This window comes from Crinia signifera, chromosome 11 (genome assembly GCF_055691185.1).
Source record: "Crinia signifera chromosome 11, ASM5569118v1, whole genome shotgun sequence".
In the NCBI taxonomy this organism is placed as follows: Eukaryota; Metazoa; Chordata; class Amphibia; order Anura; family Myobatrachidae; genus Crinia; species Crinia signifera.
The window spans coordinates 32338122-32364884 of record NC_139227.1 but is presented as its reverse complement, the minus strand read 5'-3'; the positions used below and the strand labels follow the sequence as shown (position 1 = coordinate 32364884).

Below are 26763 nucleotides of genomic sequence, written 5' to 3'. Positions count from 1 at the left end.
CATTAACGTATTAAAAGTTTGTGGCAGGCCCATCCCCCTAAAAAAAAATAGACTGGACTATAAATCCCTGGGGCCCACCCGTGAATGCCCCGGTTCTCCCGGTGGACCATTCCGAACCTGGATGCGATGCTTACATAAAATTGTTGATGCTTTATGGTACTACAAATCCCTATAGAACATTGAACTCATGCAGATGTTAATACTATTGGGTAACACTCGATACAGTATTTATGACTCATTTCTCTTCATAGCTGGACACTTCCTATAAGTAAAACACGTCTTTTTATCGGGAATTTGATATTTTCCGAGTATGTACTTTGTGCGTCTCTTTGTATTTGCAGCGCTATGTGTACAATTACAAGGCCACGGACGTCTCTACCCTTGTGCCGTGAGATAAGAGGAATAGTGTGTGTGCTGGTTTAGGGTAATTGGAAGAAATATTCCTGGCTCAATCCATCATTCCTCGAGAATCCATCATTCCTTGAGATAAGCACATCAACAGCTATAACGTGGGACCAACAGCTTCATTCATTTGGGGTTAAGTAGAAAACATCTCCGCTTGCAAATAAACAGGACAAGAACGTGTGATTATAAGCTGTAGGCATAGATTTGTAATCACCCCCCAGGGGAAAAAAAGTCTGATTTTCCTGGATGTAAAAGTCTGTTGCTCCGCGCACATGAATCATATTTTCAAATAAATAATTGCATTCATGTTCAAATACATCAGTACTAGTAGCCAGGCCGTCACAATGACAGAAGTACATAACAGAAATGTCAGCGCTGATGGCTGAGCGTGGTCGAACGGAACAACACTTTAATTGCTCCATTGGGTGCTATCTACTGTGTAGGCATGCAACACATTAGAATTTCCCCCATAGAGGTGAGAAGCAGTGTTAGTCTTATATTATATAGGATAGAGGCATATTTTTAAATAAAGGCTTATTTGGCATTTATAGCTAAATAGAGAATTTGCAATCCGTTTGATTAGTGACCACACAGCTGCAAATTAGCAAGCCGGACAATTATCGCATACTTGAGGCCGTTCTGTGATAAAATCCTGCTATTTTATTTGTATCGATGGTCGTACACTAAATGGTTGTCAGAAAGCCGACATTTGTGGGGTGGTATCTGAATGTTTACTGGGAGTGTCAGGGAAAGGTGTGCACAGGAGTTTGAAGGGAAGTCATGTGACGTCAGCTCTGGCCCCGAACAGACTGTTTCTATCGCAGCCACAGAGTAATGTTGCGAACACAGCAGAACGATTTGGCCTCAATTCCCCCAATTTCGATACAATCTCGGCCGATTGTATGTAAATTGGGCATGTTTGGGCATGTTTTCCATCCAATTTCGATCCGATGCGCATCCCCGCTGGTTGTTTGGTCATTTGGAGATCCTACCTGCTGCAGTCAGGATTTGTCAAAGATCCCTTCTGCTCATGTGCTCCATACAGATCGTGCGACCATCGCACGATTGTCTCACAATCTGCTCACGATTATGATCGTAAGTCTGGGGCTACGCATAGACTGCACACACAGGAAAAAGTTTGATGATAGAGGCTTGTGTATGGGTTTGCAGCTAATTGCCGATCGGCCTAATTTGTACAAGTCTTAAGCTGGCCATACATCAGAAAGATCGATCTTAAGATCGATTGAACTCATGATTGTGTACAATTTCCCTTGAAATCCCCGGCAGCTCTTGGTGGTTTTTGGACACACAATCTACACACAATCCATCATACAATCAGTCATACAATCCATCTGCTGCATGATTTTGTACACAAGATGTGCACACAATCTGCATACAATCCATCATACAATCAGTCATACAATCCATCTTATGATTGATTGTATGATTGTGTACACAAGATGTGCACACAATCTGCATACAATCCATCTTACAATCAATTGAGATTGTATGATTGGGTACAATATCTTTCTGATGTATGGCCAGCTTTAGACATTACCTCCTAGGCTTCCACAGGGTGGGATTTCACTTTGGTTGAAAGGCGATGACCGCAGGGTCTGCAAATTAGCACAATGAAATTCATATAAAGCAGAAAAGAGTACTTGTTTAGTTTCACGGCGGCACTTCCCAGCAGATCGCATCGTATGAAAATCGCATGCAAATTGTATGCAAATATTGTACGCGATTTGCATTACGATTTGCATACGATTCGATCCGCAATGCTATTTAGCACACCCCCACTATCCACGTCAGCCCGAAGCGTGGCGAGCGCACCGAGCCCCACGAGGGAATGCGGTAAGTGTCCTCCCGACCTGTTCATACCCCCACTATCCACGTCAGCCCGAAGCGTGGCGAGCGCAGCGAGCCCCACGAGGGAATGCGGTAAGTGTCCTCCCGACCTGTTCATACCCCCACTATCCATGTCGGCGCGGAGTTGATCTTTATAAAGTGTGGCGAGCGCAGCAAGCCACCGAGCGAGAAGCGTGGCGAGCGGCCGCGTAAAACGAGCCCGAAGCGTGGCGAGTGGACATGGATTACTTGATGTGTATTCCGTGGCCCCTCGCCACGCTTCGGGCTCATTTTAAGTAGACGCTCGCCATGCTTCGGGCTCGGTGGCTCGCTGCACTCGCCACACTATAAAATGAACTCCACGCCGATGTGGATAGTGGGGGTATGAACAGGGCGGGAGTATGCGTACCGCTTCCCCTCGCGGGGCACACTGCACTCGCCACGCTTCGTGCTGACGAGGATAGTGGGGGGGTGTTAAATCACATCGCAGTTCGAATTGTATGCAAATTGTATGCAAATATCGCCTGTGATTTGCATACGATTTGCATACGATCTGCTGGGAAGTGCCGCCGTGAAACTAAACATGTACCCAGAAAAGTGTCTGTAGGAAATAGTCTCTGAGATTCGAGTGCTGCATTGGATCACCTGTAGCGACAAGCTATGATAGCAGGTGGAGCTTACACAGACTGACCGCTGGAACCTACCCAGAGCCTGTCTCACCTACAAAATGGTAGTGACACACTCCTGTAAATCGAATCAGACTTGGTCATCACCCCTCCCCCAAAAGCCTCAGCATGTCAATTGTGCTGCAGGTGATGAGGGGCTGCAAACTATATAACAGAATCCAATCTGCACATGCGCAGACACCAAACCATCGGATTTATACATTAACCGTCAGATTAGTATCCAATTCCTAATCAAGCCCACATTTAGCCTCACCACGTAACCTGCAGATTACATATAAACACAATTTACTTAATTTAATGGTTTTTTTCTGACTTTCTCAGCATGAAACCTTTACCAAGGGATGCCGTTAAGAAAATTCTGATACTGTAGGGTTCATGATTCCAAAAAGTCTGTAAAGGAAGTAGCCAGATAACACAGATAACACAACCATATGAATACATACCCTCCAACTGTACCTTTTTGGTGACTACAGTACCATTGTTTTTTTGGGGCCTGTACCGGTTTTCTGGGTCTCTGACTCATCAGTGAAAGTATAGGAAAGGGGACATGACCACACTTCCTTTACCTGTGGTCACTCCCCCTTTTCCAATTTTGAATCGGTTTCTGCCCTTCAGATGTTGGAGGGTATGTGAATATAGATTAGATAATCAGCGTATTGAATTAGATACTTCATTTAGTATTACAGTATATTTATATTTAAAGCTGAGTTGGACTGGGAGTTGCATTCACAGGATGTTTCTTGTGTGGAATTTACCATCTAAGGCCTGTGTATTTTTTGGCTGGAATGTATTAGCTCATGGTTAGTGAAGCTAGTGTGGACAGTGAACGCTCTGTGAGACAGGAGCTGCTCTATAGGACAGATTCCAAGTTTGCTAATGATGTTTCACTGGTGCCTGCCAGCAGGAATTTCTGTAGAATATATAGCTGCGGGATGGCGGGGGGAATATCTATCTCAGAGTCTCTGCGAGAAGGAGGCAGTTTGAGACTCCGTGCCAGGGCACATACGGATCTAGGGCCAAAAATAAAATAATGCAGAACGGAGGCTTGCTTTAGGGTAATACAAGTGTTCTGCTTCCTTGTATAATACACTTAATCATCATTATTGTTACAGATAATCCCTTTATCCAGTAAGCAGCACCTGCTGCTTATTGGATGCCAGGTAACCCTCTTATTTTGGGACACTGACATGTTTAGGATATAGAGTAGACTCAGGTGTGACTCATTTCCTAGAACTGAAAGGTTTTGGATGGAGAGTAGACTCAGCTGTGACTTATTTCATAACATTGACAGGTTTAGGTTGGAGAGTAGACTCAGGCGTGACTGTTATTTTCTAGCACTGACATGTTTTGGATGGAGAGTAGACTCAGGTGTTACTCTTATTTCCTAACACTGACCGGTTTAGGATGGAGAGTAGACTCAGGTGTGACTCATTTTTCCTAACACAGACAGGTGTAGGTTGGAGAGTAGACTCAGGTGTGACTCTTTTTCCAGACACTGACAGGTTTAGGATGGAGAGTAGACTCAGGTGTGACTCTTATTTCCTAAAACTGACAGTTTTGTATATAGAGTAGACACAGATGTTACTGTTATTTTCTAGCACTGACAGGTTTTGGATGGAGATTATCTCATATGTCACTATTATTTCCTAACACTGACAGGTTTAGGATGGAGAGTATCTCATGTGTGACTCTTATTTCCGAACACTGACAGGTTTAGGATGGAGAGTAGACTCAGGTGTGTCTCTTATTTCCTAACAATGACAGGTTTAAAATGGAGAGTACACTCGGGTGTGACTCTTTTTTTCCCTAACACTGACAGGTTTAGAATGGAGAGTAGACTCAGGTGGGACTCTATTTCCGGACACTGACAGGTTTAGGATGGAGAGTAGATTCAGGTGGGGCTCCTTTTTCCGGACACTGACAGTTTTATGATGGAGCGTAGACTCAGGTGTGACCCCCTTGTGTGTGATTCTAAGGTCTAATAATGTCTAATAATAGCAGATTTTACTGCTATAAATTGGTCTTTAATTGCCACGTTACACTTTTCCTTCATAGTATACATGTAATACAACCATTTGAATATCCAAAAAAATAAACTGTAATTATGCAGTTTATATTCATCTACCCCTTAAATATTCAATTCAATTGAAGGGTCCAAAGAGAAAAACAAATACTAGATGGTCGGTTTGGCTCTGTATTGCCACCTGCTGCCTTGCAAAGAAGGCAAAAGTGGTCCGGAATTTCTTTCATGCTCTCCACCCAAAATGCACTCTGTTAGCTTTATCTCCCTGTTACTACTCATAACTGTGCTTTGTTAGTATGGGCTGGCCAGTGGTGCTGACACTCAACTCTATGCTGCTAACTCCCCGAGCTCTTCTGCGCTATCATAGAGGAACCCTAATAAAAAGATGTACCCCTTGTTGGGGAAGAGTGATGAGATGGTTGCGGATCCAGGCAACGTATTTTATTTAAAAAAATACATAACTGCAAAATATATAATGGAATGTTTTATTTTTATTGCTTATTAGAATACTATCTTACACTGACCCTAGGGACAGATATCGCCCCCTTCTCTCTGTCTCCAACTTTGTTTTCAGTTGCACAGTTTTTACAATTCCATTAAGATTCCCCAAAGTAAATACAACACTGAAGTCTCTAAAGTACGATCCCATGCAAGAACCCTATTATGTACTTTCGACTCTTGCTTACACTCACCTATTCCCATTGTACTCTCACCTATTCCCATTGTACTCTCACCTATTCCCATTGTACGCTTACCTATTCCAATAGTACACTCACCTATTCCCATTGTACTCTCACCTATTCCCCTAGTACACTCACCTATTCCCCTAGTACACTCACCTATTCCAATTGTACACTCACCTATTCCTATTGTACTCTCACCTATTCCCAATGTACTCTCACCTATTCCCATTGTACACTCACCAATTCCCATTGTACACTCACCTATTCCCATTTTACTCTCATCTAGTCCCCTTGTACTTGTTAGATTATAGCGCTCAGCGCCTGTCTCCATACACTGTCTAGTGTAAGGCTCACAGTCTGCCTTGTCCCCTTGCAGCTAACGCAGCTAGACGTCACCCTGAGTGACAGCTCGCTTAAGCGAATAGCAGGGCAGAGACCCCTGACCCTGCTGGCAGCGTTCCCTTTCCTGTGAGGAAGTCCCCGCGTGGTGTGTGCCTCAGAGCGTATGTGACTCCGTCCATGCTGTTTGTAGCTCCACGTGCACCGGAGCGCATAGGAGCAAGTCCCCGCTGTAATCCCGTTACCAGCGTGACCTTAGCACAGGGAGATCAGTCATCATTGGCAGCAGCAAGACTGGGAGAGATACCACAGCGTAAACCAGCAAACTGTCATTGACCCTGCACGCGCCAAGACGCTACAGCTAAGTAACAACCAGAGACTGTCGTTCCCAATGTACCAGTTTGTATTACCGCTTGAAGTTAACTACTAAAGTACTGTTGTAACCTACAAGCCTGCCACTTGAATAAAGCCTTCATTTGGTTATATCTTCTAAGTGTGAGGTCTGACAACCACACTGCACGTACTTATAGACACTCTGCCAATAGGTTATGGGCCCAGCACGTCACGTGCGCGAAGATTAACCCCCTGAAGACAAAGTGCTAGCGCAGTACATAAAAGAACACAAAGGAATTATTTCTGAATTGCCATTTGTGGAAGAGTTAACGAGAATGCACAGTACAGGGCATAGCATGAACTTTCCAAAGCTCAAAGGCTCAGAGAATTATACTACATGGAAGTTCGCTATGGAAATGCAGCTTAAGAGGGAGAAGCTATGGAAAGTCACAATAGCCCCAGGAGATAGTCCAAACCCAGAAGAGGTAGACAAGGCCATTGGCACAATAGGCCTGGCTGTGGAGCAAGAGAAAAAGAGAACCAACCGAAGTTGGTATGGAGCGCTTGCCACGGGTGGTTTTAATCAATTAGCTGCTGCTTAAGGGAGTAGTCAGCTCCCAGATAGAGAAAAGCAATATAAATAAGAGGTATAGCAGCGCTAGTTTTACAATGTAGAAAATTTATTACACAATAAAAACAAGAATAAGAATAAAAATAAATAATAAAAAATTCATTGAACCAATTGGTAAAAAACAATGACAAAGTATATAGTGAAACTGGACCCAATTATATTCACCGATGCTGAACGATGTTGAGACCTGCTTCTGATCCGAGGGAAATGATGGGGGGGGGGGGGGAAGGGAGTCCTTTTTCGGCCACTTGAATGGTGTCCTGTAGCGGAGATGTTTGAAATAGACTGCAACCGATGGCAAATGTGGAATTAGCCTGATCGGGAGTCCCGCTGATGTAGGAACAGGTGTCCAGACAAGGAATGTTGGCTTGAGGTACTCGTGGAGGTCGGCTGTCGATCAGAAGTATTTTAGCAGGTAGGGCAGTCCTTGGTGAAAATAGTGGTGTTGGAAGTAAGGTGGGTCCAGGCACAGGGTATCACCAACGCGTTTCGCAGTTCTCAGACTGCTTTGTCAAGGTGTTTGTTTGGTCAATGGGAGCCATTTTTATACCTGACTTCCCATGTGTTCATTTGCATACCATATTGGTTCAAAGGTACAAAAATATATAAAAACACTAAATGGAACTTACTCGGAGACAGAGAATATTATACTTAGATTACATAGATGGTATCATAGTAATTTAATGTGGAAATAAGCCAGAAAACGTAATAATAGCATAAAATATATGTAAAGCACTTCCGGGTTAAGGTTCAGACATTCACAACATTGTAACTTCCGGTTTGTGGAGCAGCATGTTTATTCTACTATCTGTGGGAAGGAGTCCGCTAAGGACATGTGGACAACTCTACAAGGTGCTTATGAGAATAAAGGCTTAATGAGAAGGATAAGTCTGAGACGCACGCTGTATGGAACAAAGCTGAATGCATGCAAGGACATGAACGATTATATTGATAAGATACTATCGATAGCTCAGCAATTGGCATGTGTAGGAGCAAAAGTGGATGAGGAAGAAGTGGCGATGGTAATGCTGCAGAACTTGACAGAAGAATTTGACTTTCTGGTTGTCGCACTGGAGTCAAATGAAACCAAGCTTACAACTGAAGTTGTGAGAGCCAAGCTACTACAGTTCCAAGAGAGAATCCACAAGGATGCCATAGCTGAGGGTTCTGCCTTAGTAGCAAAGGGTGCGAAACCCAAGAAATGCACATTCAAATGTTATGTGTGCCACAAAGTAGGGCACAAGACTTCAGAATGCAGGCTGAAGAACACTAGTGGCATGCACAAGCGGCATGATAAGAAGAACGAGTCAGCGCTGAATGTAACAGACAAGCCAAGGAGGGATCTCTGGTACATGGACTCGGGAGCCTCTAGACACTTCAGCTGCAACAAGGAGTGGTTCAATTCTTTAACACAGTGTAACCCCACAACAGTTACCGGGATTGGTGAAAAGGTCCTTACTGCTTCAAATGTTGGGACAATCACAGTGAGACTAAGAATTGAGGGACAGACAGTAGTCACAGATATCCAAGACGTCCTGTATGTACCAGAATTGGGAAGTAACCTCATCGCTATCAGCGTACTCGAGGCAAAAGGCTACAGAGTCCAGTTTGCAAAGGGCAAGTGTATGGTGCATAATGAAAGAGGGACTGTAATTGCTTCAGCAACCCGATGCAACCAACTATACGTCCTAGACACAGAGAAATGTGTAGCTTTGGCAGCCTCTGCTGAAAATGAGTCGATGGAACTCTGGCACAGACGTTTGGGACACTTAGGATATGATAATGTCCAGAAAGTAGCTGATGGGATGGCAACAGGAATCACAGTGAAGGACACCGGAAGACCTGTGTGCGAGAGTTGCATAAAAGGCAAGCAGACCCGCAACCCATTTCCCAAGTCAGCAGGCAGAGCAGAAACACAGTTAGCTCTGGTGCACACAGATGTGTGCGGACCAATGGAAGAGGAGTCAACCAGTGGTTACAAATACTTCATGACTCTCATCGATGACGCCACAAGAATGACACACGTATACTTCATAAGGAAGAAAAGTGAGGTGGTCAAGAAAATTGTGGAGTACAAGAACCTAGTGGAAACTCAGACGGGCCTAAAACTAAAGGTCCTGAGGTCCGACAATGGGGGAGAGTACGAAAATGAAGTTCTAACCGACTTTCTCAGAAAACATGGCATAAAGCATCAGCTGACGATGGCCTATACGCCTGAACAGAATGGCGTAAGTGAAAGGGCGAACCGAACAATCGTTGAAAGAGCACGAGCGATGGTGAACGATGCTGGCCTGGAGAAGAGTTTTTGGGCAGAAGCTGTATCTACTGCAGTATACCTGAAAAACAGAACACCTACAGTGGCCGTGAAGGGAAAAACCCCCTTAGAGGCCTGGTCTGGGAAGAAGCCAGACATCAGTCACCTCCGTGTCTTTGGGAGCAGAGCTTATGCGCATATACCAAAAGAGAAAAGGAAGAAACTTGACCCAAAATCAAGACAGTGCATATTGCTAGGCTATTGTGAGGAGAGCAAAGGGTACAGGCTCTGGGATGCAGAGAACAGACGTCTTCTAAAATCAAGAGATGTGATATTTCAAGAGACAGCATCACCCACAAAAGCAAAAGAGCAAGAAAAGCAAGCACTAGTAGAGGTATGTGAAATAGAGAGCATACCTGCAACAGAAAATACTGAAGAAGGAAGCGAGCCAACAAATAGAGCTTCTGTAAGAAGAAACAAGGGCATACCAGCCAGGAGATATGAGGAAGAATATGCGAATATAGCTTTCAGTGAACCTCAGAGTATTCAAGAAGCGAAAGCGTGCAGTGATTGGGCGAAATGGAAATCTGCAATAGACACAGAGCTATCAGCACTGAGAGAGAACGATACTTGGACCATAGTAGATAGGCCAAGCAACCGCAAGACAGTTAAGAACAAGTGGGTCTTCTGCAAGAAGTTAAATTCAGACGGAGAAGTTGCCCGTTACAAAGCCCGTCTTGTTGCTAAGGGATACACACAGAGATCCGGAATTGACTATGGGGAGATATACTCACCTGTTGCGAGGTATAACACTCTCAGGTTAGTAATTGCAGTCGCCACCTTACAAGACTTACTGCTATACCAACTAGATTTCGACTCAGCATTCTTAAATGGAGAGCTACTTGAAGAAATCTATATGGAATCACCAGATCATTATGATGAGAATGAACTTCAGACAGAGAAAGTGTGTCTTCTGAAGAAATCCATATATGGCCTAAAGCAGAGTGGTCGTTGCTGGTACATAAAATTGGACACAGTACTACTTGAAATGAATTTTATTAGATCAGAGACTGACCACTGCCTTTATCACAAAACTCTGGGAGAAAAGTTGTTCATCATAGCAGTCTATGTGGATGATATACTTATAGCAGGTCACGAAGATCACATTACAAGTGTGAGAGATCAACTGAAACAGAGATTCAAGTTGAAAGACTTAGGTCCAGCCAATCATCTGTTGGGCATGAGAATTGTTCAAAACCTGAAAGAAGGAACAGTCACAGTCGACCAACAAATGTACATCGAGGCAACAATCTTGAAGTATGGGATGGCAGACTCCAAGTCAGTGAATACACCAATTGACAAAAGCGTCAAGATTACAAAAGGTATGTCACCAACCACACAAGAAGAAGCAGAGGAAATGCAAGATGTTCCTTACAAGAACGTGGTTGGAAGTCTTATGTATGCAAGTATTGGAACCCGTCCAGACATCACTCATGCAGTCAGTCGGGTGAGCCAATTTGCAATAAATCCTGGAAGACAACACTGGATTGCAGTGAAGAGGATTCTGAGATACCTAAAAGGTACAAGTTCCTTGAAATTAAAATTCGCCAAGACAAGCAATTCAAATTTGAAAGTCTTCTGCGATGCCGACTGGGGAGCAGATGAAGATGATCGTCGTTCCCACACCGGTTACCTGTTCACACTGGCCGGAGCAGCAGTTAGTTGGGCGAGTAGAAAACAACCAACGGTTGCTCTCTCAACAACTGAGGCCGAATACATGGCTCTTACAGAGACATCAAAAGAAGCACTCTGGATCAAAGAGACTTTGTGTGAGTGACAACAGGGGAGCAATAGATCTTTCCTGTACTACCAAGCACCATGGAAGGTCAAAGCACATCGCGATAAGACACCACTTCATCAGAGAACTAGTGGAGAACAAGTCCATCGATGTTGAATACATTGCAAGTGAACAGAATGTCGCTGACATGCTTACAAAAGGACTGTCGACAAACTTGCTTATTAAGTTCGTGAAGGACTGTGGACTTGTCTAAGTTCAAAATGTTGATTTGAAGTTTTGATGTTCTAAATGTCTCTTCTCTCTAACCATATTTTCGGTTACAGGTATCACAAAAGGACAAAGCATTGTGTTAAGTTCTTTTATGTAGCCGAAGACAGCCTTGAGCGAGGGGGAGTGTTAGATTATAGCGCTCAGCGCCTGTCTCCATACACTGTCTAGTGTAAGGCTCACAGTCTGCCTTGTCCCCTTGCAGCTAACGCAGCTAGACGTCACCCTGAGTGACAGCTCGCTTAAGCGAATAGCAGGGCAGAGACCCCTGACCCTGCTGGCAGCGTTCCCTTTCCTGTGAGGAAGTCCCCGCGTGGTGTGTGCCTCAGAGCGTATGTGACTCCGTCCATGCTGTTTGTAGCTCCACGTGCACCGGAGCGCATAGGAGCAAGTCCCCGCTGTAATCCCGTTACCAGCGTGACCTTAGCACAGGGAGATCAGTCATCATTGGCAGCAGCAAGACTGGGAGAGATACCACAGCGTAAACCAGCAAACTGTCATTGACCCTGCACGCGCCAAGACGCTACAGCTAAGTAACAACCAGAGACTGTCGTTCCCAATGTACCAGTTTGTATTACCGCTTGAAGTTAACTACTAAAGTACTGTTGTAACCTACAAGCCTGCCACTTGAATAAAGCCTTCATTTGGTTATATCTTCTAAGTGTGAGGTCTGACAACCACACTGCACGTACTTATAGACACTCTGCCAATAGTACTACCATCTATTCTTCTTGTATTACCAGCTATTCCCCTAGTACACCCACTTTTTCCCATTGTACACTCACATCATCCCATTGTACACTCACCTATTCCCGTTGTATACTCACCTATTCCCCTTGTATACTCACCTACTCCTCTTGTACACTCACCTATTTCTCTTGTACACTCACTTATTCCCATTGTACCCTTGCCTATACCCATTGTACACTCACCTATTCCCATTACACACTCACCTATTCCCGTTGTACACTCATCTATTCCCCTAGTACACTCACCTATTCCCGTTGTATACTCACCTATTCCCCTAGTACACTCACCTATTCCTGTTGTATACTCACCTATTCCCGTTGTATACTCACCTATTCCCCTAGTACACTTACCTACTCCCATTGTACACTCACCTATTCCCCTAGTACACTCCCCTATACCCCTCATGTTCCTCCTGCCATTTATATACTGTAAACCTCTGAAAGAATATAAATTATTAAAAAACATCCCCTCCCCCCCAAAAAAATAAAAATAAACTAAATGAGCATGACCCCAGCAAGCACCCCTCCATCTCAGTTCTCACCCAGTGATAATGTTACCAACTGTCAGCATTTTAGATCCACATTGAACATAATATTAGAACCAGGCGTGTGGCAGTAGTTTACCTAAAATCACCCCTCTAAAAACAGAACCTCTCATTTTGATATTTGGGGTTTCTATAAACACTGCTCCTTTCTAGTTTGAGACTATACCATTATAATTTGTAAACACATTTCGGGTGGTAGCCCCTAGTAATTACTGGCATGGTTTTATTTAACCAGGCGCAAGGGCTGAGTCTGGCTGTGGATCTGGCTGCTAAATACATAGATCCGAATGAACATTCCTATTTGTTCTAGTTAAATTTAGACTTTCGAGGGTTGGGCAGCATTTCAAAGCCTCCTCTGATCTTGAAGCACTGAGCCTCCGCTGTCTTCCACTTTCAGTAAGCTGGGTAACTAAGGAGACTTTAATACCAGCGCTGGAAACTTTTGTCCGGTGTTACATTGTTCACTGTTTGGATATTTGATCATTTCTATCGGCTCTCGTGTAAAAGGCACTTATTAAATCACTGCAGTACAGTCACATATGTCTTAATAGCAATAAAAAGAAATAAAATATATAATAACAATAAAAGGTTGACAGCAGTATTAAATACCTATGGGGGACATTTAATAAAGCTTTCTAAGCCATTGAGTCACTGGGCAGTATTCAATTACCCTAATCGCGATGTGCAGCGAATCCTGTTTAGGATTCGCTGCACAGTCGCCGTGTTCCGGAGGGCTGGAGCCCTCGCTGCCAGCACTCGCTGACACACTATTCAACGAGGCAGGGGCTCGCTGCCCCTGACAGCAAATGTGAACCCTTGCGGCGGACGCCGCAGCGAGCCAGGGGTAGGATGGCAAGAAGGGAGATGGAAGTCTCCCTGTCTGCCCCAGAATGTATGTGGGGGGGAGGTGGGCTCCCCGGGAGCCAGGCAGCACAAGCTGCCCCCCGGGAGAGCCAGCAGGGGACCGGGTATGCACTGCTCCCGATCGTGCATATGTAATGATTGGGAGCAGTGAATATATGAATATGTAATGAGCGGCTCCCGGCCCCCTGCTGGCACATAAAAATTAAAAAAAACAACATTATTTTAAAAGTTCACATTCCACTTCACCATGAAAAGATGGTGATTACTACACGGTGACACACGGCAAAAATCACTTAGAAAGCAATTCGCCATCTTCTCATTGAATACACTCATGGCGAATCACATTGAAAAACCCATTGAAAAACCACAGCGAGTTGCGGAGAGTATCAGACGGTGAATTGTCCCTCATTCACTGTTCACCGTCGGCGAACAGTGCACGTTGAATAGGGTGATTCACTTTCTGACACAAAAAATCACCTTCCAAATTGAAAATAGCACAAATTTGCCATGAAACATGGCGAATTGGCCTCATTGAATACTGCCCTATGTGTTGCCCATAGCAACAATCAGATGCTGCCTATTATTTTATAGAATGCATTAGAGAAATGGAAGCTAAAATCTTATTGGTTGCTGCAGCCAACGCCTCCACTTTTCATTTTGGAGAAGCTTTAGTAAATCTTCCCCAGAAATCTGTGTTCTGTCTGCAGCACCTGCTCGTTACAGTCTATGCCAGCCCCCCACGGCTTCTATACACTAACTTTGGTAGTTGGGGACAACAGGCGAGCTTCCCAGAAAAGATTAACTCTGGCACCATTTGTCTTTTAATGGCTGTGTTACCAATTAAAAGGAAAACTGTAATAATTCAAGGAGGAAATTACCTGCACTTAGACTATCTATAGATATGACCAGCTGCTGGCAACAGTATTGGTGCATATATTTCCATTGTATGTATAGCCATCTATTGATCTAACAATTGTAATGGGAGTTATAGTGTTCGTTATTGCACCTTTAAAAACCCCTGCAGTTCCCCTTCCTTGCATGAGGTGTCGCTGCCTGCTTTGGTTCTTCTAGTACAGTCTGGTCTGTATTGAGATACAGACTCCACAAGAGACAGTGACACCCCTGATCGCACACCATCAAATAATTTTTCCAGCCTTCGGTCTGAAAAGTAAGTGTTATGAGCCTCCTCTGGCGGTCGGTGTTTGTGCAGCAGTCACTATGTTCTGTGTGGAGTTTTGTGTGTTCACCAGATCAGAGGTTTTGGCTGATTCCACACATACCTTAGCCTTTGGGTGTGGCTGCGGGTGCCGGATGACCCACCGACGGTCGGGATTCCGACAGTCATTACCCCGACGTCGGAATCTCAACTGCTCCCTCGTGGGGGGTCCACGACCCCCATAGAGGGAGAATAAAATAGGTGGCGAGTGCAGGGAGCCACTGTGCCCGCAGCATGGCGAGCGCAGCGTGCCCGCAAGGGGCTTCGTTGCGCTCCCCCCCCACTGTGCAGTCGGGATTCCGACATCGGGCTAATGACTGTCGGAATCCCGACTGTTGGTGGGTTATACCACACCAGTGGCTGCCTCCTAAGCCACTGGGTATTTAGGTATGCTCCCAGCATTGAGAACCTGCAGTTATAGACTTGTTGTAGTCCTATTACAGTCCTGTCTCAGTCCTGTATAGATCTGTTTAGTCCTGTTACAGTCCTGCTCAGGCCTTGTTAGTCCTGTGATATATTTAGTATATTCCTGGTATCTCCATGTTTCTAGAGATTCTCAGAGTTCCTAGCTACTACTGTCTGAGATCAATCCAGTGTTCAGTTTGATCCAGTCTGTGTCCAGCAAACAAAAAATAGGGGGTTTGAGGGTACCACTTTCAACCTGCACCAGGTTTATGAAAGTGTACCTGTAGGGGCGCAATTAGCAGGAGCTGCTTTAGCTAAGTAGCAGCTGCAAAAAAACAGGTAGGTCAGACCTGGAACAAGGAAACTATAAACAAGAAAGATAGGTGTGCAGCTCTGGTTAAAAATGACAATTGCGTTGGATTGACTTTACATCATTTTTATATTCATAAAATATAAGACAATTTAATAGACCATTGGATAGGACATATCACATAAAAACAAAATGAAAATAAAATAAAAAAAGAATATATTTTTACATCAAAAATATTGTGGTGAAGCAATTTAAATTGCAAAAGACATAGTGGCAGGACATTGAATTGGGTATATGATATCCTCACTGTCCGTTCCTATTAACACCTGGAGAAATAATGGATCAGCTCTATATTGGTTTAGAGTAGTTATAGTTACCGTCTTGTTTCCATGCTACCTTTGATAAAGCTTTACAAGTGAAACGCGTTAGTAGGTGGATTACAATTTCCAGTGTAGGTGGACTACAAGTCTCAGCGGTATCTCGACCCCTCATCAGCTGCCCGAACCAGCCTGGACGGACCAGAACTTCCTTACACCCATAACCATTAACGGTGTACGCCACGCCTAGATTGGATATACAAAAGGGACTTTGGACCATAAAAGGAACAATCTGCAGTAAAACTCTGATCCATGACCCCATAATCCAACAGGTGTACACATGGTGAGATTCCCTTGCTATTCGACTGCTATACAATCTTTGCTATCTCTGTAATATCTACATACAATTCATGCTATCTACATTCCATTTGCACTATATAGTCATTGCAGCCCTGTCTGTCTGGGTTTCGATTTGTGCTGTCACGGGAGCGTGCATCGGGATCGCAAGGTAAAAAACCTGTGCGATCTGCATACGATGTGCATACGATCTGCATGCGATTTTGACGGGAAGCGGTCATCCATTAGAATGAACTTAGGTCTACAGTCATTAGGTCGACCCCACTAGGTCGACTGGCAGGAAGGTCGACCTGACTTAAGGTCGACATGGGCCAAGGTCGACATGACTTAAGGTCGAATTTGCATAAAGGTCGACATGAGGAAGGTCGACTGGTCATAAGGTCGACATGGGTTTTTCACTGTTTTTTGAGCCGACATGTGCCGACAGGCGGTATTTCATGCCCTACCATCCACTAGGGCGTGGTGGGAGAATAAAATAGTGTGCCGAGCGCAGCGAGGCACCGTGCCCGAAGCATAGCGAGCGAAGCGAGCATCCGATTCTCATTGCCAACTGTGTCCATGTCGACTGTGTCGACATTTGGATAAAAAAACTGTGAAAAACCCATGTCGACCTTATGACCAGTCGACCTTCCTCATGTCGACCTTTATGCAAATTCGACCTTAAGTCATGTCGACCTTGGCCCATGTCGACCTTAAGTCAGGTCGACCTTCCTGCCAGTCGACCTAGTGGGGTCGACCTAATGACTGTAGACCTAAGTTCATTCTGACAGATGTACCGCTTCCATTTTGACTATATAGTCAAAATCTCATGATGGATTGTACCGTGTGTACACAGCATTACTATAACTACTCTAAACCAATATGAGTTGGTCCATTATTTCTCCAGGTGTTAATAGGAACGGACAGTGAGGATATCATGTACCCAATTAATTGTCCTGCCACTATGTCTTTTGCAATTTAAATATTTTTAATGTAAATATATATTCTTTTTTAATTTTATTTTCAATTTATTTTTATCCGATATGTCCTATCCAATGGTCTATTAAATTGTCTTATATTTTATGAGTATAAAAATGATGTAAAGTCAATCCAATGCAATTGTCATTTTTAACCAGCGCTGCAAAACTATCTTTCTTGCTTATTGTGTCCAGCAAATAATCCTGCTGGGTGTCCTGTGAAATCCTGCCTGTGTCATTGTGGTGGAAGTGGCACCTTTCATTACTATCTGCAGTTGGTATTCTCACAGTGCCAGCTGGAGCCATAGCTCTTGTTCTGAGTCAAGGATGCAGTTGGGGTGCAGGCCTGATCGCATGCTGGCTTACCTAGCTTATGTTTCTTGTTTGTTTGTCTCTCGGCAGATGCCAGAGGCTTTGGTCTAGCCTGGCGACAGCGTCGCTGACGTGGTTAGGTTGTAATTCCATCCGCAATACCTTGGTTATAGTTTTGTTTATTGTCACAGATTCTCATTATGGCGGTTAAGGCTGCAAGATTGCACATGTTTATGTGCAGGGCCTAATTTATCTTTGTCTTGTCTAGTCAGTATTCCTCTTACTAGTACCCTGACTCGGTTGAGACTTTATGTCACTGCAAAAGACCAGGTGGCAAACGAGAACAGGGGGGAGCTAGTCTGCCCTTGAAAGGCGGCTATTAGTGGTGAAGTCTAAGACCTCCGCAGGTGCCAGCCAACTCAGGGTATAGGCCCTTATTCAGATCTGAGCTCTGTACAAATTTGTTTGGAAAATGGGCAAAACCATGTGCACTGCAGGTGGGGCAGATGTAACATGTATAGAGAGAGTTACATTTGTGTGAGTGATTTTGTTTCTGTGCAGGGTAAATACTGGCTGCATTATTTTTACACTGCAATTTAGATTTCAGTTTCAAGACACCACTCCTAAATTTAACTCTCTCTATACATGTTAAATCTGCCCCACCTGCAGTGCACATGGTTTTGCCCATTTTCCAATCAAATTTGTACTGAGCTCAGATCTGAATAAGGCCCATAGTGGGACAGGCAGGTTCAGGTACTGCTGTGGCTTCACCACCTCGGCCACAGCAGTACAGGCTGTAATCAATATCTTACAGTTTTTGGACATACAATCTACTCACAATCCATCATACAATCAGTCATACATTCCATCTGCTGTATGATTGTGTATACAAGATGTGCACACAATCTGCATACAATCCATCATACAATCAGTCATACATTCCATCTGCTGTATGATTGTGTATACAAGATGTGCACACAATCTGCATACAATCCATCATACAATCAGTCATACAATCCATCTGCTGATTGATTGTATGATTGTGTACACAAGATGTGCACACAATCTGCATACAATCCATGAGATTGTATGATTGTATCTTTCTGATGTATGGCCACCTTAAGTCTATACTTGCTTTTCAGATTGCCACTTTCTGCCCAGGAATCACCCCGCAAGTTGCTTTCCCAGGACACTGGACCATGATTTATTTTCAGTTGATACCAAACTGCCATCGAATATAATCTGGCAATAACCCGAAAACGCCACACTCACCCCGTGACGAATATTGCTTCTGAAACAAAAGAACACTTACTATTTCACGTTCGGGGGCCATAGAAAGGATTTTCTAAAGTGCTTCTTTGTCCTGTAGAAATGACAATTCATTTGAAAGTTTGAGTCCCTTAACACTCTGATCCCCAAGGGAAATCAATCTGATTGCATCACTTGGCACAGGAATTAAAAGACAAAGTAATCAATACGCCACACTCGCTGGGGAGCCAATGTCTCAATCAGAGCGCAGAATAAAAGCCAGCTTTTAATGATCTGCACTCTAGGTGCTGACACAGGCCAGGGATAGGGAGGAAACGGACAACGTACAAAGCCATTCCAGCTTTATAAATCCAGTAAATCAGAGCAGTGACATAATCTGTACTCCATTACCAAGATGAGCACCCCATGGAATACAGCACTTATCAGCATTTGGGGTATTCTCCGCATGGATAGGCCAGGCGTCTCTAGGATGGCTTGAGGATTATTGATAAGTTATGAAGATTTAAGTAACTTTGACACAGATATGTTGTGTATAATGGGCCTTATTCAGTCCTAGTTGCTCTGCTGCGAAATCGCACAGCAAACGATTACAGATGAACTGCCCATGCATATGGACCACAATGCTTGTGCGCAACGCTGGCCGGCAATGAAGTCCGGCCTTGTTTTTGATTGACATACCTCCCAACTTTGGCTGCACAGAAGCAGGGACACCTGTAAGTGTAGTAGTATAACGCCTACATTTTTAGAACGTGGCCTAGCAACCAGGAGGTGTGGTCTATGTCAACGGCACACACTGGCCGATATATCGGGCGTTCGATTGAACGATTGATATATCGATGCACCATCAACCAGTGTGTACGAGTGATATATCTGTGAACGGCGTCATTCACAGCTATATCGGGTCGGCTGTAAAGATATATCAGTGCATTGTGCTGTGTGTATGGGTAATCTGCCAACCAACCATACAGCTGCCGGGAGCTGATGGTGATTGACAGCTCGTGCATTTGTGATGTCAGTCCCGACAGATCGGCTTTGGCATTGTTTATGTAGAACATGCTGCCCGATACGTCTGTAGATATATTTACTAGTGTGTACTAGTGTTCTACGCTCCATTCTTTGTCAACTGTACAGACTGCTATGTCTGAAAACCCCAGGGGATCACATTGCTTCCTCATTTTGGTGTTGCTCTTGACAATGACTGCACCCTTTGTGCATTGTGTTGCTGCAGATGTGGCGCACAGAATGCCAGTGATTCCCTTGCGGGTGACTGCACACTTCTGTGATAACATCATTGCTGGGAGAATGCCATTAGGAGCACGGCTATTACGGCAATGACAGACAGGTGATGTAGAACTGATGCATTGTCAGTGACGCTCCCCTCTTAGTATAACATTACAGTTAATAGGCCATTAGTGTTATACTGTAGGTGGAGTCATCGCAGAATGCACGGTTCCTCTTTGGATAACAGCCCATTTGTCACTGCACTTATGTTATGGTTGTCAGGAAATCCTTGTCCGCCTAATTTATGAGGCTTTCATATGTTCACTCCTGCTACTATCAACAACATACAGGGGCTGATTCTGTGCTGGAACCGAACTGAAGAAAAAAGTATTTGTGCACCTGGGTAAAACTATGCTGCACTGCAGCTGGGGCAGATGTAACCTGTGCAGAGAGGTTTATTCTGTATACGCACTGCATAGATGATGATTGTGGTTTGATCGGTCCCAAGGGCCAATGTTTTAGCTCTGCACATATGTATATTCGCATATGCTCATGTGCAGGGCCGCTGGGCGGACACCTTCGGTGACTTGCACAGTCGCCGAGGTGTTCACACGGGCGGGGGGGGGGGGGGGCAGGATGGAGGCAGGCAGGGGGCTGTCATATGGGTATACAAGCGTTTCTGGATTTGCCCACAAATATATGGTGGGTGCGCCCGGGAAAATGCTGGGAGTCCCCAGGTGGGCAGCTGCCTGCTGGGTGGGCGGGCGGCTGGCTGATGTCACGTGGTTTTTTTGGACAAACTCGCCATTATGCTCACTGTATTTCGAGCCTCAATATGATGAACTATATACCAACCAGTGTGTACCCAGCCTTATATGTGTGAGGGGCATGTCAAAACTCAAGTGTACAAATAAAGCTGTCCAACATTTGTTGGCTACATGCAGAAGCCGCCAGTATTTACCCTGCATGCAAAAACAATATGTCATAGTAGCCTACCCTCCCGCATCCTACAGGAGGCTCCCGTTTCAGCCAGAAATCTCCTGCTGCATTGCACAGCACTCCTAGGGGTACATTTATGAAGTTGGGAGTTCTGTTGAAGTCTGTTGAAGCCCATAGGAACAGTTGCAATAGAAACAGGCTGATCGGGGCCGGAGCTGACGTCGGTATAGATGGTAGACAATGTCTAGGACGACCACTGACGACTTCCCTCCGAACTCCTGGGCACGCCTGCGTTTTCCCCGACACTCTCATAAAATAGATGGGTAACACCCCCAAACGTCAATCAATATGTGTACAGCCAGTGATAAAAAAGTAGCAGGATTTTACTGCAGGGTGGCCTCGCCCATGTGTACTTTGGACTCTACACATGCGCAGTCTATCGATAATCGCCTGGCCTGTTAATAATCAACTCAGTTACTTACTTTTTATTTTTTATTTGCTCCCAAAACCAGGCCCATTTTTTTTAGTAAACCGTATAAAAGCTCATCCTATATGTGGAGGGACCACACGTTTAATGTTAGATAGCATTTGACCTTAGACCACAGGTTCTCAAACTCGGTCCTCAAGACCCCACACAGTGCATGTTTTGTAGGTCTCCTCACAGCATCACCAGTGAAATAATTAGCTCCACCTCTGGATCTTTGAAAATGTGTCAGGGAGTAATAAATGCACCTGTCGGGTGACCTGGAAAACGTGAACTGTGTGGGGTCCTGAGGACCGAGTTTGAGAATCCCTGCGTTAAACAATTGTAATCCACTACTCCACATAGGATTCTTCCAAAAGACACACTGTACTTTTTATGTCTGACACAGTAGCTAAAGGCCTCTCTGGAACATTGTGCCTCGTCTCATTCATATACACGGAGGTCGTTCTCAATGAAGGTTGATCTTTAGGAAATGTTTCCCTGTTGTAGAGCAAGGCTCACAAAGCCGTCCCAGAACTCCAGCTCACTTTGATACAGACTAATCTGGTAAATGAAATCCTGCCTTGTGCTTTAGGATGTTTACTTACAATGAATAATTCACTAAGCAGTGAAGATCTGACATTATCAAATCCTTCATTAATTGGTTAGCTTTGGCTGTTCACGGACTACTTTGTATCCAGGAGTTGGCTGAAGCCCCAAGCATTTAAGATGAATACATAGTTATACAGTTGGGAGCCTGTCAGTCAGTATTATGCAGGGGTGCTTCATTCATTTACATCTGGTTAGTTAGATCATAGTCAGAGATGCATAAAGCATTGAAAGCCTGAGGGGGCAGGAATTTGTAGAGTCGTTTAACTGATGTGTATAGTAAAGGATAGGTGAAATCACAGACACATTGCAAGGTCCTGTTAACTGCAGAAGAGAGGTCATGGATTGGTGGGGCTGGTGCTCACAATGCAGTTGTAGTTAGGTTTCATTGAAATACTGGGCTTTAATTGGTGGGGGTGTGTCAGGAAATGTCCAATCACAAGCCACATTGTCATAGGTTCTCCTAACCACCCATCCCCATCCTCAGTTGTGTATTATTAACAGCCCAATTGCGTGACTGGGTTTTTCTTCTGTTGCTAGGAGCTCTGATGCCAGTTGTTACTTTAGTTGTGAATCGTTGGGGACTGAAGGGGGAGAGGTGGTGAGAATATCCTATGCGTTTCATCCTGCTCCGGCACATCTTTAGGTATGACGGCTTGTATAAAATCTTTAATTGTTACTTTAGTTGTGAATCATTGGGGACTGTAGGGGGAGAGGTGGTGAGAATATCCTATGCGTTTCATCCTGCTCCGGCACATCCTCAGGTATGATGGCTTGCATAAAATCTTTAGTGAAGTTCTGTGGTGGCAACAAATAATAAGGAAGCAAGCAGGAAATGGGCAGGGCACATCTATTCATTTATAAAACCAGAAGGGCAACCCTTGAACACTTATATCGCTTTGAGTCCGCAAATACAAGGTCACACCGGAACTGTGAAACGGTTCAATCCTGGTTGGACCCTGCATGTGCGGTCTGTTCAGATTGCATCAGCGAACCGGCAATAATGCCGGTTCGCTGACGTCCTGTGGGGGCGCGTCGGAGTGTCATTGGAGGCGGGCGAGGGGGCAGCATTTAGAGCTGGCGCTGCTCCAAGCGCTACCTCCTCCAAAGTATGAAAGGGAAACGGGTCGCTTGACCCGATTAACCCATTCACACTGCACAGCAACACGGCAACTAACCAGTAAGAACCCTTCTTTTTACCCGGTTCGTATTGCAGTGTTGCTACCGGTTAGCTGTAACCAGTAACCTCTTTCACATCGCAACAACTACCAGGTTGAACTGGCAAGTAACCGGCATGAACCCGGCAATTAGGTGAGATGTGAAAGGGGTATTACTGAAACTTCTGTGCAGCTTCAGGTGCGTAGTGCCCACATCCCGCATGAACCATCATGCATTGTCCATCAGAAAACATGTTGTAGGGCCAAATTCAGTAATGCAAAAAAATCAAGTAATTTTGTGCCTGGGACAAACCATGCTGCTATCCAGCGGGAGCAAAAAACATTAATATTTGTTCTGTGCAGGGTAAATACTGGCTGCTTTTGTATGTAGTCCACAGATGTTAAGCCGCGTACACATCGGGCGACTGCTGCCTCCGTGCTGAGCGATGTGCTAAGCACAGATTGTTCAGCACATCTGGCGCCTATTGCGGGATCCAGCAGGAAAGACACCGCAAACATACTTTTTTGCTTTGCTAACAAAGCTGAATTCGGCTTATGTCTCATGATTGTGTACATGATATACTGTAAGGCAGATGTTTTGGTATTATCATTTTTTTGGTGACCCGGATTACAGAAATCCCTAAAACCGGTTTGCAGAGGGTGGAAAAGAGCATGCGTTGCTATGGCAGTTCATAGATAAAGGACACAGATAAAATTACATATTTAAGGTCATTAGAGGATAGAGAGGCCGGCAGCATTGGACCCAGTTGTGCAATTATCCACTGGCAGACACCAATAAAGATCTTGTTATTGGAGAGGGCCACACTGTGTGCTGTAAGTAATTCATGTTGAGGGACTTTCGGCGTTTCCAATAAGAATAAGATTCTCCGCTCATATTAACTATTGTCCCCGTGACACATTTATGGACCTTCATGTGAGTGGGGGGTAAATGAGTATTGAGTGGAGCTGATGAGCTTCTTTGAACAGAACCCCTTACTTCTCTCTTATTGTCTAACTGTGAATCTGATTTATCGGTACTTGTGTATTATCACGGCGCCCGATTTCATCTAAATCGCATCAGATATCGCATCCGATTTATCGGCCGATTTGCGGCGGATTTTCTGCCGATTTTCTGGCCGATTTGATCTGCGATGCGATTTTGCGTGCGATTTTGCGTCCGATTTGCGTCCGATTTTTTGTTGCCGATTTTCGGCCATTTCCTGCTGATTTGCATGTTATTCCATCCTTGCACACCCCCAGGTACTATGCGATGGTATGCGATGTGATTTTCGGGAAAATGCCCCTGATTGTACAATTAAATATCGCATAGCAACGCATGCCAGCAAGTGGCATGCGATGCGATTCGCAAAGTTAAATGCACCGCCATTGTTAACGCCACCCCCACTATCAATGCCAACCTGAAGCGTGGCGAGCGCAGCGTTCCCGCGAGGGGCGGCGGTACGCGTCCTCCGACCTTTTCATACCCCCGCTATCCACGTCGGAGTGGAGTTGATTTTAGATAGTGTGGTTAGTGCAGCGAGCCACCGAGCCCGAAGCGTGGCGAGCGGACGCGCATAACTTCACAGGTATACGCGTCCCCTCGCGGGGCTCGCCACGCTTCGGGCTCGCTGCGCTCGCCACACTTTATAGAGTCAACTCCACGCCGACGTGAATAGTGGGGGTATGAAAAGGTTGGAGGACGCGTACTGCCGCCCATCGCAGGCTCGCTGCGCTCGCCACGCTTCGGGTTCACGTTTATACTGGGGGGTGGCGTGGGGGTGCATTTAACATTGTAAGCACCCATTAGGGTGCTTAAAAGCACCATTAGGGTGCTTATACAATTTTTCATCGCATAGGGGGCTAAAATCGCATTGCAGTGCATCGGGTGTATGGCATGCGATGCGATGAAAAATCGCGCGATCACATATCGGGGGCGCCGTGATAATACACACGTACCCCCATTTTTTAAGGATGCGCATGCTTGGGCAGAGATGACTTAAATAGTACCTTGGCCATTTTGAATTAACCATTGGTACAGTGGCGGTTTAAGGAAGGAGAGGGCCTGTGCACACGCCCCCATTGAGGGATCTGCTGGTCTGTGATCCAACCTGAATCAGCCCCAATATACAAAGGGCCTGATTCAGATCTGTTCACTAGGCTGCGCATTGGCGCATTTGCAAATGCACATATGCATAAACTCTGACCATCGGGGACTAATTTGAATCGGGCCCATAGTTCATGCAATACATATATAGGACCCCCGCGACCCCCCCCCCTCCCGCAATTCGCGGGACTCCCGCTACCCCCCTCCCGCGATTCGGGGGGCCCCGTGACCTCCCGCGATCGACCTCCCACAATTCGCGGGACCCCCGCGACTCCCCCTCCCGACCACCCCCGCGACCCCCCACGTCCCGCGATTTGCAGACCACCACCCCCTCCCGCAATTTGTGGACCACCGCCCCCTCCCGCGATTCAAGGCACCTGTGATTTGCGACCCCCCCTCCCGCAATTCGCGCCCCCCTCTCCCGCAATTCTAGCCCACCCCCCCGCACGGTTTGCGGACCACCGCCCCCCCCCCCCCTCCGCGATTTGAGGACCCCCACCCCCTCACGCGATTCACCGAACCCCCCCGTAGCGCCCCCCCTCCCAAGATTTGCGGACCCCTCGGCACCTCCCGCGATTCGCAGAACCCCCCGCAATTCACACCCCCCTCCAGCGCCCCCTCCCGCAATTTGCAGACCCCCTCCCTTGATTCGCGGACGCCCCCTCCCACGATTTACGCCCCCCCCCTCACGCAATTCACGGCACCCCCCGCACCCCCCTCCTGCGATTCGCAGCCCCCCAACGACCCCCCCTCCCGCGATTCATGCCCCCTCCCGCGATTCACGGATCCCCGCGCCACCCCCCTGCCCCCCCTCCCGCGATTCACGGCACCCCCCACGGCATGACCCCGACAACCCCCCTCCCGCCCCCCTAGGGAAAAGACCAGTGTTTTCTGTGTATAACGTTTTCATGTGTATAACGTTCCACCCCCTTGACATCACCTCCCCCGCCCAGCCAGGGCTACAGTACACGCCCACCATCCACCATAACTCCACAGCCACCATCCACCATTACTCCACAGCCACCATCCACCATTACTCCTGCACCCCCCCTCTGCCCCCCCCCTGGACCACCGCGCCCTCCCCCTCCCACGATTCGCGGGACCCCCCACGACCCCCCCTAATGCGATTCGCGGGACCCGCGGGACCCCTGTGACCCCCCCCCGTGATGCGCGGGACTCCCGTGATTCGTGGGACCCCCCCGACCCCCCCTCCCGCAATTTGCGGACCCCCCCTCCTGTGATTCACGGGACCCCCGCGACAACCCCTCCCCCCGCGATTCGCGGGACCCCTGCGACTCACGGGACCCCCCCTCCCGCGATTCGCGGGACCCCCGCGACACCCCCTCCCCCCGCGATTCGCGGGACCCCTGCGACTCACGGGACCCCCCCCTCCCGCGATTCGCGGGACTCCCGCGATTCACGGGACTCCCGCGACCTTCCGCGATTCGCGGGACTCCCGCGACCCCCCCTCCTGCCCCCCCTAGGGAAAAGACCAGTGTTTTCTGTGTATAACGTTTTCATGTGTATAACGTTCCACCCCCTTGACATCACCTCCCCCCGCCCAGCCAGGGCTACAGTACACGACCACCATCCACCATTACTCCACAGCCACCATCCACCATTACTCCTGCACCCCCCTCCTCTTCCCCCCCGGACCACCGCGCCCTCCCGTGATTCGCGGGACCCCTGCGACCCCCCCTCCA

At 46.3% G+C, this 26763-nt stretch overlaps 1 protein-coding gene across 4 annotated transcripts in view; it reads left to right on the top strand.

The window, feature by feature from the left end:
* Positions 1-26763, top strand: part of LOC146046365 (uncharacterized) — a 194442-nt gene that overhangs the window by 31215 nt on the left and 136464 nt on the right. Inside the window, exon 1 of one of the 4 annotated variants that reach the window (XM_083165624.1) lies at positions 14540-14593. The exons of the other annotated variants lie outside the window; for them this stretch is intronic. The gene's annotated coding sequence lies outside the window, so the exon portion shown is untranslated. Of the gene's footprint in view, positions 1-14539; positions 14594-26763 lie in introns of those variants that run through there. 4 annotated transcript variants of the gene reach the window in all.